The sequence below is a fragment of the Pistacia vera genome, unplaced genomic scaffold (genome assembly GCF_008641045.1).
Source record: "Pistacia vera cultivar Batoury unplaced genomic scaffold, PisVer_v2 Contig498, whole genome shotgun sequence".
In the NCBI taxonomy this organism is placed as follows: Eukaryota; Viridiplantae; Streptophyta; class Magnoliopsida; order Sapindales; family Anacardiaceae; genus Pistacia; species Pistacia vera.
The window spans coordinates 296460-308371 of record NW_022196332.1 but is presented as its reverse complement, the minus strand read 5'-3'; the positions used below and the strand labels follow the sequence as shown (position 1 = coordinate 308371).

General features: G+C 38.6%; 1 non-coding gene across 1 annotated transcript; it reads right to left on the bottom strand.

Annotated features, from left to right (window-relative positions):
* Window positions 1-268: 268 nt before the first annotated feature.
* On the bottom strand, window positions 269-375 carry LOC116105404. Its single transcript, XR_004124080.1, has one exon. It is a non-coding gene; the product is annotated as a small nucleolar RNA R71 (small nucleolar RNA).
* Window positions 376-11912: the final 11537 nt, after the last annotated feature.

Here is an 11912-nt window from a genome sequence, read left to right as displayed (position 1 = left end):
AATCATCCAGATGATCCAGCAGTCGGTATAGTTTAATGGAGATTTGAAGGAAGATCCAAATCTACACATTGCAAATTTTTTGGAGATTTGCGATACTTTCAAGTCAAACGAAGTGTCAGATGACGCCATCAGATTGAGATTGTTCCCTTTCTCATTGAGGGATAAAGCACAAGGATGGTTAATGGCACTACCACCAAGGACGATCACAACCTGGAATGAATTAGCATAGAAGTTCCTGACCAAATTCTTTCCTCGAGCAAAATCCGTGAAGATGAGAAATGATATCACATCTTTTCTGCAGGAAGAGTCTGAATCATTATATGAGGCGTGGGAAAGATATAAGGAACTACTGAGGAGGTGTCCACACCATGGGTTACCAGTTTGGATGCAAGTCCAAACGTTTTACAATGGATTGATGGTTAATGTGCAAACCATGGTGGATGCAGCATTAGGAGGAGCATTGCAAAATAAGACACCGGAAGAAGCTTATGAGTTGCTTGAGTTGTTGGCAAGTAACAACTATCAAAGACCGAATGAGAGGATGCAGTCGAAGAAATCTATGGGTCTTCATGAAGTTGATGCATATACAGTCATTTCAGCCCAACTTACTGCACTTCAGAAACAATTGGGAAGTATGCAGGTAAATTCCATTCAAGCACCTCAACTAACTTGTGAATTCTGTGCAGGTAGTCATGTGAGTAGTGAATGTCAAGTGGGGAACACATTTGCTTCAAAGTTTTCATCATCCGAACAGGTTAACTACTTGGCAAGAAATCAAAGGCAATCGAACAATCCATACTCCAACATATATAATCCTGGTTGCAGGAATCATCCAAACCTGTCTTGGGGCAATCAGAATCAATAGAATCAGTAAAGCAATCAATGGAACCAAAGAACAATACCAAACAACCAAGTGGGGGTGAACAATCAACTAGGAGAGCAAAGATTGACAAAACTGGAGGATATGTTCAAAAAATTTATGCAAGAGACCACAGGTTTCATGAATGAGACGAGGACGAATTTCAAAAATCAAGGGGCATCCATTTGGAACTTAGAGGTACAAGTGGGTCAATTGGCCGATAAGCTCAATGAGAGACTATAGGGTTCCCTACCGAGCAACACAGTGACTAACCCATGTGAGCAAGCAAATGCAATAACTCTGAGGAGTGGGACAATGTTAGAAGAGGTGGAACAATCAGGGAAAGAAGGAAGCCCACCAAAAGAAAAGGGAGATTCCGATGAGGAAGTTGACAAAGAAATAATTGCAAAAGAGAAACCAACCAGTTATAGGGAAGATGAAAAAAGACGGGAACAGAGGCAAACACAAAAGAAAGAGAAATTGCCATTCCCCGAGATACCACCAGAGTTGGCACATCACACTCCTCATGTGCCTTTTCCTTAGAGACTCCTAAAGAAGAATCAGGATAAGCAATTTTCCAAATTCATTGAAATATTTAAAAAACTGCATATTAACATTCCTTTTGCAGATGCATTGCAACAGATGTCGGCTACGCAAAATTTCTCAAGGAAATTTTATCAAACAAAAGGAAGTTAGAAGATGAGGAAACTGTGATGCTTACGGAGGAGTGCATTGCCATTCTACAGAAGAAGCTGCCCTCGAAACTCAAAGATCTAGGGAGTTTTACTATTCTTTGCATTATAGGAGACATTACTTTTGATCGAGTTTTATGTGATTTAGGCGCAAGCATTAATCTAATGCCTTTTTCTGTTTTCAACAGATTAGGGATTGGTGAAGTGAAGCCAACAACCATGTCGTTGTAACTTGCAGATAGATCCATCAAGCATCCGAGAGGTATAGTTGAAGATGTTTTGGTGAAGGTGGACAAAGTTCTCTTTCCTGCAGACTTTGTTGTGTTGGACATGGAAGAGGATAAGGAAATGCCTCTCATTTTGGGCCAACCATTTCTGGCCACAAGAAGAGCCCTCATTGATGTGCAAGAGGGAAAGTTGCTGTTAAGGGTTCAAGATGAAACAGTAACGTTCAATGTTTTTGAAGCCATGAAATTTCCATCAGAGTCGGATTCGTGGTTTAGTGTAGACGTGGTGGATAGACTAGTGGCAGAGGCCATTAAAGAGAACACCCCTCAACTACCTCTAGAAGCTTGTATTACCCAATAAAAAACAATAAAGGTAGATGAGCCGGTGAAGAATGAGTGTGCTAGATTTTTGGAAGCACTTTAGCATATTAATGAGTGCCAAGATCTAGAATTTGAGGAATTTGATTTTAACAAAGAGAAGGAAAAGAAAAGAAAGGAAGAACCTCCAAAACTTGAACTGAAGCCTTTACCTTCCCACCTCAAATATGTGTATCTTGGTGAAGTAGTAACCTTCCCAATAACCACATCAATTCAAGGTTGAGTAAATTGGAAGAAGAGCGGTTGATTTGGGTGTTAAGGGAACATATATCAGCAATTGGATGGACCATTTCAGATATTAGAGGCATCTCTCCATCGTTCTGTATGCATAAGATACTTATGGAAAATGATGTCAAGCCTAGGGTGCAACCACAACAGAGATTGAATCCTTTGATAAAGGAAGTGGTGAGAAAGGAAGTGGTGAAACTTCTAGATGCGGGCATAATTTATCTTATTTCTGATAGTCCATGGGTGAGCCTGGTGCAAGTGGTTCTAAAGAAAGGAGGTATCACAGTGATAAAGAATGAAAGCAATGAATTGATACCAACCAAAACAATCACGGGTTTGAGAGTGTGTGTTGACTACCGGAAATTGAATGAAGTGACAAGAAAGGATCACTTTCCACTTCCCTTCATTGATCAACTGTTGGAGAGATTGGCAAGGCATGCTTACTATTGTTTCTTGGATGGTTATTCAGGATATAATCAGATTGTCATTGCTCTTGAAGATCGAGAGAAGACGACATTCACTTGTCCCTATGACACTTTTGCTTATAGAAGGATGCCCTTCGGGTTGTGCAATGCACCAGCCACATTTCAGAGATGCATGATGTCAATCTTTGGTGACATGGTGGAGTGGTTTATAGAAGTCTTCATGGATGAGTTCTCTATTTTTGGTTTGTCTTTTGACAATTGCTTATCTAATCTCTCATTTGTTTTGCAGCGATGTTAGGAAACGAATTTGGTGCTCAACTGGGAGAAATGCCACTTCATGGTACAGAAGGAATAGTGCTCGGTTACAGAATTTCAAAGGACGGCATAGAAGTGGATCAAGCAAAAACAGAACTGATTGAGAAGCTGCCACCCCCTGCAAATGTTAAGGCAGTTCGGAGTTTCTTAGGGCATGCGGGGTTCTATAGACAGTTTATCAAGGATTTCTCTAAAATCTCTAAACCCCTTTGCAATCTATTGATTAAGGATGTTCCTTTTGATTTTAATGATGAATGCATGCATGCTTTTCAAACTCTTAAGAAATTGTTAGTGTCTGTACCTATTATTGCAGTTCCTGATTGGGGACTACCGTTTGAATTTGCACCAGGAGTAGTGTTAGGACAAAGAAAGAACAAAGTGTTGCATGTAATTCAGTATGCTAGCAAGACACTCACTAATGCACAGTTGAATTACACCACTACTAAAAAAAAAGCTATTAGCTGTTGTTTTTGCATTTGATAGATTTCGTTCGTACTTGCTAGGTGCTAAGGTGATTGTCTACACGGATCATTCGGCACTCAAGCATCTATTGGCAAAGCAAGAAGCAAAACCACGACTGATAAGATGGATCCTACTACTATAGGAGTTTGAGTTGGAAATCCGAGATAAAAAGGGATTGGAAAATGTGGTGGCAGATCATTTGTTAAGGATTGAACGACCAACCTAGGGAAGTGAAGAGGAAACCCAAATCAAAGAAACCTTTCCGGATGAGAAATTGATGAGAGTGGAGGAAGCACCTTGGTATGTAGATATTGTAAACTACTTGTCATCGAGAGTGCTCCCAATTAGCATGACGTTCTAGCAAAAGAGGAAGTTTTTCTCAGACTTGAAGTATTATTTTTGGGAAGAGCCATTTTTGTATAGACACTGTGCTAATCAAATGATACGTAGGTGTGTCCCAAAAGAGGAAATGAAGAGTATTCTACAACATTGCCATGAGAGGGAAGTGGGTGGCCACTTCGGAGGAACTAGGGCAGTAGCCAAGGTCCTTCAATCTGGATTTTATTGGCCAACCCTATTCAAGGATGCCTTCCGGATGGTTCAAGAATGTGACCAATGTCAACGGAGTTGAAATGTTTCAAAGAGAGATGAGATGCCGTTGAATAATATCCTAGTTGTTGAGCTGTTTGATGTCTGGGGAATTGACTTCATGGGTCCTTTCCCGAATTCTTATGGAAACCTATACATTTTGATAGTAGTGGATTATGTATTGAAATGGGTGGAAGCAATTGCATTGCCATCCAATGATGCTAGGGTAGTGGTTAACTTTGTGAGAAAGAACCTTTTCTCAAGATTTGGGGTGCCATAGGCAATCACCAATGATGCGGAGTCACATTTTTGCAATAGGCAATTAGATGTGTTGTTGGGAAAATATGGAGTGAAACATAAAATGGCTACACCATACCATCCTCAGACTAGCGGGCAGTGGAACTATCAAACAGAGAACTTAAGGGAATTTTAGAGAAGACAGTCAATGCATCTAGGAAGGATTGGTCACAGAAGATAGATGATGCATTATGGGCATACCGCACTGCATTCAAGACTCCAATTGGTATGTCTCCATTTAGGTTAGTATATGGGAAGGCATGTCACTTGCCAGTAGAACTCAAGCATAAGGCATACTGGGCAATCAATTAGCTAAACATGGATTTACGAGCTGCTGGGGAGGACAGGATGCTGACTTTGAACGAACTCGATGAGTTCCGTCATGAAGCGCATGAGAATGCTTGAATTTACAAGGAAAAGACCAAAAAGTGGCATGACAAGCATATCAAGAATAAGAACTTTGAAGTGGGGCAGAAAGTGTTGTTGTATAATTCTAGACTTAGGCTTTTCCCTGGAAAACTTAAGTCTAGATGGTCTTGACCCTTCATAGTTACAAGAGTTTACCCATACGGGGCAGTGGAGGTGTCACATGAAGAAAAAGGCACATTTAAGGTCAATGGACAGAGGTTGAAGCCATACATTGATAGGGTAATGAGTTGCAAGTCATTCCCCATCCAACTTGACATCCCGACATGAGGACTTGAGAAAGTCGAGCTTCCGACTATAAACAAGCGCTTCTTGGGAGGCAACCCAAGTGTTTCATTTGTTTGTTATTTGTTTATTGTTTTGAATTTGTTTAGTTGTCTTATGATTTAGAATGATTTTTATTTTGTGTGTTTTTGGGTGTTTCAGGTGAATTATCGAATCAAGGCGAAAAAAGGAAATTTTACAGTTTTCGCCGCGGCAAAATACATTTTGCAAGAAGAGGAATTTGAAAAGTCCCAGACTTCACCGAGGCTACGTGCTCTCTGGAATTTTTCGCCGCGGCAGAAAGCATTTTGCGAAATTGAACTAAGGGAATTTTGCTGTGGCACTATAGGCTCTAGAATTTTTTGCCACGGAGAAAAATTTTTTCTTCGCCGCGGCATTAACTGGGTTGATTTTTGTACCAAATGAAGAACTTTGCCTTGGCGAAAACTGTTTTTTATAAATAGTGCATCGCGACTCTTCATTTTCGCGAAAAACTTCAAAACACATCCGAGAGCCAAACACTTCCACCTTCAATCCAGAGCTTCTCTAGTGAATTCCCATCACTTTTCCTCACTCCTTAACCCTCACAAACACCAAAACAATTCATTTTAGCAAGGATTTTTGCGAAAAATTGAAGAAAATTTTGGAAACCCTTGGTTTTCAAAAATTGGGGATCTTGCAATCTAGGCCCCAATTGGTGAAATTGGTGGTGCATTCAGCATGAAAAGGGTAAGATTTCAAGTTCTCCAACGTCTAAATTGCTCAATTTTGATTGAAGTGCTTGAAGTTTGAAATATTGTTTGAATGTGTTGAGTTGTGGATTTTTGGTGAAGTTTGTGATTTGATTTTGTTTAAAGGGGTGTAGATTTTGCTTTGTTGTGTGTTGAAGAAGTTGTGCTTATGATTTGGGAGTGTTTTGTTGAGTTTGGAAGAAGAGTGATTTTAGGGGTCTAGGTGTAATTTTTTGAAACTTTGGTGTTTTTGCAAGAGTGTTTGTAGTCAATAGTTGAGTATTTAGCATTGAATTGTCTAGTTTGATTCTTAGTTGGGGGTACATTAGAGTAGTCGAACAAAAAAAAAAAAAAATACCACTCAAAGTACCTTCTCGGGGTAAAGGAAAAGGGAAAAAGGTAGACAATAGATTTGTTAGTGACAAGGCTCGGCAACGATATGAAGGAGCAATCCAAAGGAAGGATAAAGGGTTTATTGCTAAGCGTGGATTGACCATGAGCCATGCAGTAGATTGGAGTCGAGGGAGAAAGTGGGATTTATTTATGAGTGAACCCGGACATGCGGCCATAGAGTCGATAGTGAGAGAGTGTTATGCCAACCTCCCTGAGTGTGATCCTAGGCATGTATTTGTGAGGGGTATTAATGTGCCATTAGATGCAAAGGTGATCAATGATTTCTACAGATTGCCTCAAATTGACCGTGATAAGTATGAGGAATTTAGGAAGACATGGTTTGAGGATGAGGTGATACTTAAGGTCATAGAAAAATCGGATACCCTTTGGGAGATTTCAAAGAAGGGAAGGAAAAGCATTAAGGGAACTAATTTGATACCGATGGCTAGGTTGTGGCAGTACTTTGTGTGTGCGAGGATGATGTCGGATACTCATTATAGTACAATGACTTATGAGAAGGCATTGTTGCTTTATTCCATTGCCACAGGAAAGAAAATGGATGTGGGAAACATTATCATGACTAATATATAGCATGCAGCCAAACCAAGGCAAGGGAGCTTCCCCTTCCTATATCTCATTACAAGGCTGTGCACTCGAGCAGGAGCCGAGAAGGTTGATGATGAACCACTTATCCATCCTGCACCAGTCCTCGACACCAACTACTTTGACAAGTATCTTGAGCGCCCACCCAATGAAGGACCCAGATTTGGAACAAAAAGACAGCGAACCACAGAAGGCACTGCCACATCATCTAGTTCAATAGCCACAACAAAGGAGCTGCGGCAGCAGATTTTGGGTACGATGAAACGGATGGAACGACACCAAGGTTGGTTGGCAGAGCATACCCGAATGATGTATAATCTACAACAGAGCTACTGCACCAAGCTCAACATTGATACTTCAAGCTTCCAATGGGAAGACTAGGATTCCGAGGAATGGATGGGCTCCGAAGAAGATGAAGACACCAAAAAAGAGGAGGAGGCCGAAAAATGAAACCTGAGCACCTGTTTTGTAGTTTATTTTTATTTTTTTTGTTTTAATTGTCATTGTTTTTTATTTTGTACATTGAACCCAATTTTTCTTTTTGTTTGGATTGTTTAATTTTTTATGAACTTCCTAGTCGTTGTAAGGGTGAGATTAGGATTGTAATACTTTCATATGAGTTAGTGAAATTTTCTAACACAGTGGACACCATAGAATTTCAATTGTTTTATAGATCATGGTGGTGAGAAAGCCAAGGAACGGGTGTGCATGCTGTTCAGCGAAACTCTGACTTCACGGATTAATCAGGGAACTATCTCTTACCTTTTTAAATTATGTTTATCTATTCCTAAATTGTGCATAATGTGACATTAGGGACAATGTCATCTTTAGTTTGGGGGTAGGAAAAATTTGAACAAATTTTTTATTTGTGTTTAGTTGTTTTCATGTTTTGTTGTGTTATGCCAATGATGAATTACATAAGTCTATGATGAGAATATGATTGTTGGGAATTTATTGTTGAAAAATGTTAAGCATTGCTTCAAGTTTAGGTTTGTTGACTAAATTTAGCTTGAGGTTTGTTGAGTGGTTCAACCACCATTTTCATTATTTCAGTATGCTTAGATTCATTTTATGTGGTTAGGTGAAGTCTTGATAATGTTGGCGGACTCTAGAACCTAGTTGAGAAGTGCTTGAGGTGAAATTCTAGGAATAGACATTATTGAGGAAGTGATTTAGGCAGTTTTTCGGAACGTTTGAGCTTATCCAGCCAACCATGAATTTTATCCCTCGTTACCCATTTAAGCCTTATGAAATCATTGTTGTCCTATTTTTCTTGTGCAACCAATAATACCCAAACCTTTCACCCTAAACACGTCTGCAACCTTTAAAAGAATTCTAAACCTAATGCAAACATAAAGAGCTTGGAGAGTTGTGTAAGATGCGTACGAACTAAAAGATTAGTTTGGGAGTTGTGAGAAGGGCAAAAAGAATAAAAGGGGTAAGTAACCTCAATAAGATTATTGTTGCTTTAAAAAAAAAATATTTAAATTTTAGTTTTGAGAATTGCATTTCAGAAGCAAAAATGAGAAGTGCACATGATCGAGGGTTATACAATGGTGGACATCTTGAGTGGTGGTTGAGAAAGAAAGTGGAAGTTGATGTAAGTATTAGTGTTTGCTTAAAGGAAACCAAGTTCTCTTGCTTAGTTTATCCTTTCCTTTTCTTTGAAGCTCACTAATTGAGCCTAACATTACAAGCCTGTAATGACCTTTTAATCTTTAATGATGTCTAATCCTCATTAGTGGAGAGTAGTTCGATACTTAGGCTTATGGAGTCTGCTACCATTTGATAAACTTTGCATTTCTACATAAAATAATCCGGGAATTTGGATTGTGGATTGAATGGGGATCACCTACTGGGGGGACCAATAGAGAAAGATAGTCGATGCAACTTATAACTTCTTGGAGTGTTGAGCATTTTCTAGTAATAATTTGTCAACAATCTTTGAGACTTGTATAAATTATAGGCAGTTCGTTGTGTTGAGTTTGAGTCTAATGTTTTTTATTTCATTTTCGATTTTGTTGTTTTTGTGTTTTTGGTTTGTTAGTCATTCTTCTTGTAGTCGTGTTTTGTACCTGATGCTCGGGGACGAGCATGTCTTTAGTTTGGGGGTATTTGATAATCTGAGGATTATACTATTTTATTTAGGCTTTTTGGCCGAATTTTGGATACCTTAGTTCGTTTATGCCTGAATTGCTACTTAATTCTATATATTTTATATTTTAGGTCAAAATGGGCATTTTGAGTGAATAATGAGCGAATTGGAGTTTATGGACCCAAAGATAAGCGAATCTCAGAATTTCGGAAAGTTCTGAAGCGGAGTGAAGCACTATGAAGCTTGTTCCTATGGGAAAGCATCGAAGATCGAAGATTCAAGCAAGGAAGCAAGCAGAAGGTAATTCTGTAAATTTAGAATTCTTCAAGAAGGTTCACCATGGCGAAGTCTATTCTTCGCTACAGTGAAAGAAGTTAAGCATGAGATTCCATTTTAGCTTGTCATCGCGGCGAAATTCTTCTTTCACCGCGGCGAAGTCTGTGAAATTTTGTTTTCTCCAAAATGCACAGTTTTATTTTAGGAAAGTCTTAGGTTTTTACGCAAACTATATAAGAGAAACTTTGCCATTTTGAGAAGGGTTCGTCTAAGTGCCCTGGTTTTCGTTTCCTTTAGAGTAGCTTTGACATTTTTGGAGAGAAAAGGAGAAGATTGGAGATTTAATCTTGTGGATTCTTCAACTAGGGGAGATCTCTATTCTTTTCTCTTTGTTTCAATATGTTGACTGCTATGCTTACTGTTCTTCTTGCTATTTGTGTTAATTTAGTTATGAACTAACCCATTTTGGGTTAGGGTTTTGATGTAATTCGGATTTATATGGATTAATCAATTGATTATTGTTGCTTTTACATTTTATGCATATATTTGTGTGGTTATTTCGATTTTATTGATTTTATTTGTTGAACATGATGAGATTGAGAAATGAATCATGTTGAGCTTCTTGGGTAATCACCATGTGTATTGAACGCTAGAGATAGGTTTGAAAATCAATGAAATCAATCTAGATTCCATTAGCTAATGAACTTGGATTATAATCTTCAAATTGTTGGGTGTGGAAGCTAATAGTGAAAAGTAGGAAGTCATAGCCTGAGAAGGTATGTTTTACAACTTAGAGAATTCGATTTACAATCCGTGCATGTGAGTGTAGAAGTAGCATAATCCTTAGAATTAATCCATAGAGTCCGAACGAAGTCAAAATCCTAACCATTTGTTTAAATTGATATTGCTCTTGCTTTAAATCTTGCTTCATTAATTAGTTTTTAATACTTAGTAATTTTGTTTTTAGTTTAGTTTTAATCTCTCCATAATCCAAACCTTTGGTTTCTCCAACTTGAAAACGATAGGAAAATAAGTGATTAACAACCAATCCTCGTGGGAACGATACTCACTCATCACTTTATTACTTTGTGCGACTAGTGCACTTGCTATATTTGCATGTGTGTAACAACGCATCAAGCATCTGACCATTCTGGTAATAAAATCTTTTATCTCAATTACCCTTCTTCTCCACTTTATCAAAAATTACTCTTACTAATGGTTCACAGACTATGGTCAAAGGGATAGGAGAAGCTCAACCACTTCCTTCCATTTCTTTAAACTCAATCTCATTCACCCTTGAATGTCCATATAATCTGATTTATATTAGTAGTTAACCAATATCTTAACTGTTTTGTCACCTTTTTGTCGACTCTATTGTGTGAGGATCGAAATATGTCAGACGATTGAAACAGGACATAAATCCCATGGACTGTACCACTTCTCCAATCCAAATCTGCCAGTTGCTCACCCTCCGCGCATTTACCGCATTCTTCATAGCCTGTCTTGGTCATCGAAGTCTGCTAAATTTCAGAATTAGTACCTAGTCTATCTACATTATCTTCTTTATTGTAGTCATGTCAACTGAAAACAAACTGGAGCTTCCTTTCCCAAGCGAGTCAATAATAGGCCATCTCAATGTTTGATATTGTTCACATAGACATCTGAGGTCCTAGTGTGTCAGTTCAACTTTGGGTTTCTATTATTTTATTACTTTATAGATGACTATTCTCATTATACTGGGGTATTTTTAATGAAAACTCGTTTTGAGTTTTTTTTTTACTTTCAAAATTTTGTGCTAAGATTCGTAATCAATTTGGTGTTTCTATTAAGATTTGCGTAGTATAATGCTAGAATATCTATCTTCTCCCTTTACTAAGTATATGTCTTCTCAGGGTATTATTCCACAACCTCAGTGCCTATACTCCTCAGCAAAATGGGGTCACCGAATGCAAAAATCTTCATCTTATTGAAACAGCTCGTACCTTGCTTATACATCATCATGTTTCTTCTCTATTTGGGGGGATGCAGTTCCACCGCCTGTTACTTGATTAACCATATGCCTTCTTCTGTCTTGCAACATAAACCACATCCATTCTCTTTCCTAGCAGAGACCCATACCTAATACATTTACGGTGTTTGGTTGCATTTGCTTCGTTCATGATCACACTCCAGGCAAAGACAAATTATAGCCTAAATCCGTTAAGTGTATCTCTTAGGATATCTCATCTCCAAAAGGTTACCATTGCTATGACCCAACCACCAACAATATTTTGTTTCTGCAGATGTAACTTTCTTGAGACATCTCCATACTTTCAGAAAACACCGTCAATACAATCTTATCCTTGCCGCCTTACCTATCCTCATCCCTCCTTCCTCTCGACGATCGTCCTTCTCTCCAAGTTTATTCTTGTCATCCTCGTCCTCCTACATCCCAATGTACTTCCCTTCTTGATACAGGTACCTCGGTCAATCCTGATGACCCATCTATTGTTCCTCTGTCGCCTGCTCCGTCATGTCTCCTCCAGACGAGGCAACTCCTCCACTTGCCTTGCAAAGGTATTCGATCTTCTCGAAACCCACATCCTATTTATATTTTCTTAGTTATGATAGTTTATCTCCATTTTATTCTGCCTTTATTTCAAACCTGTCTTCT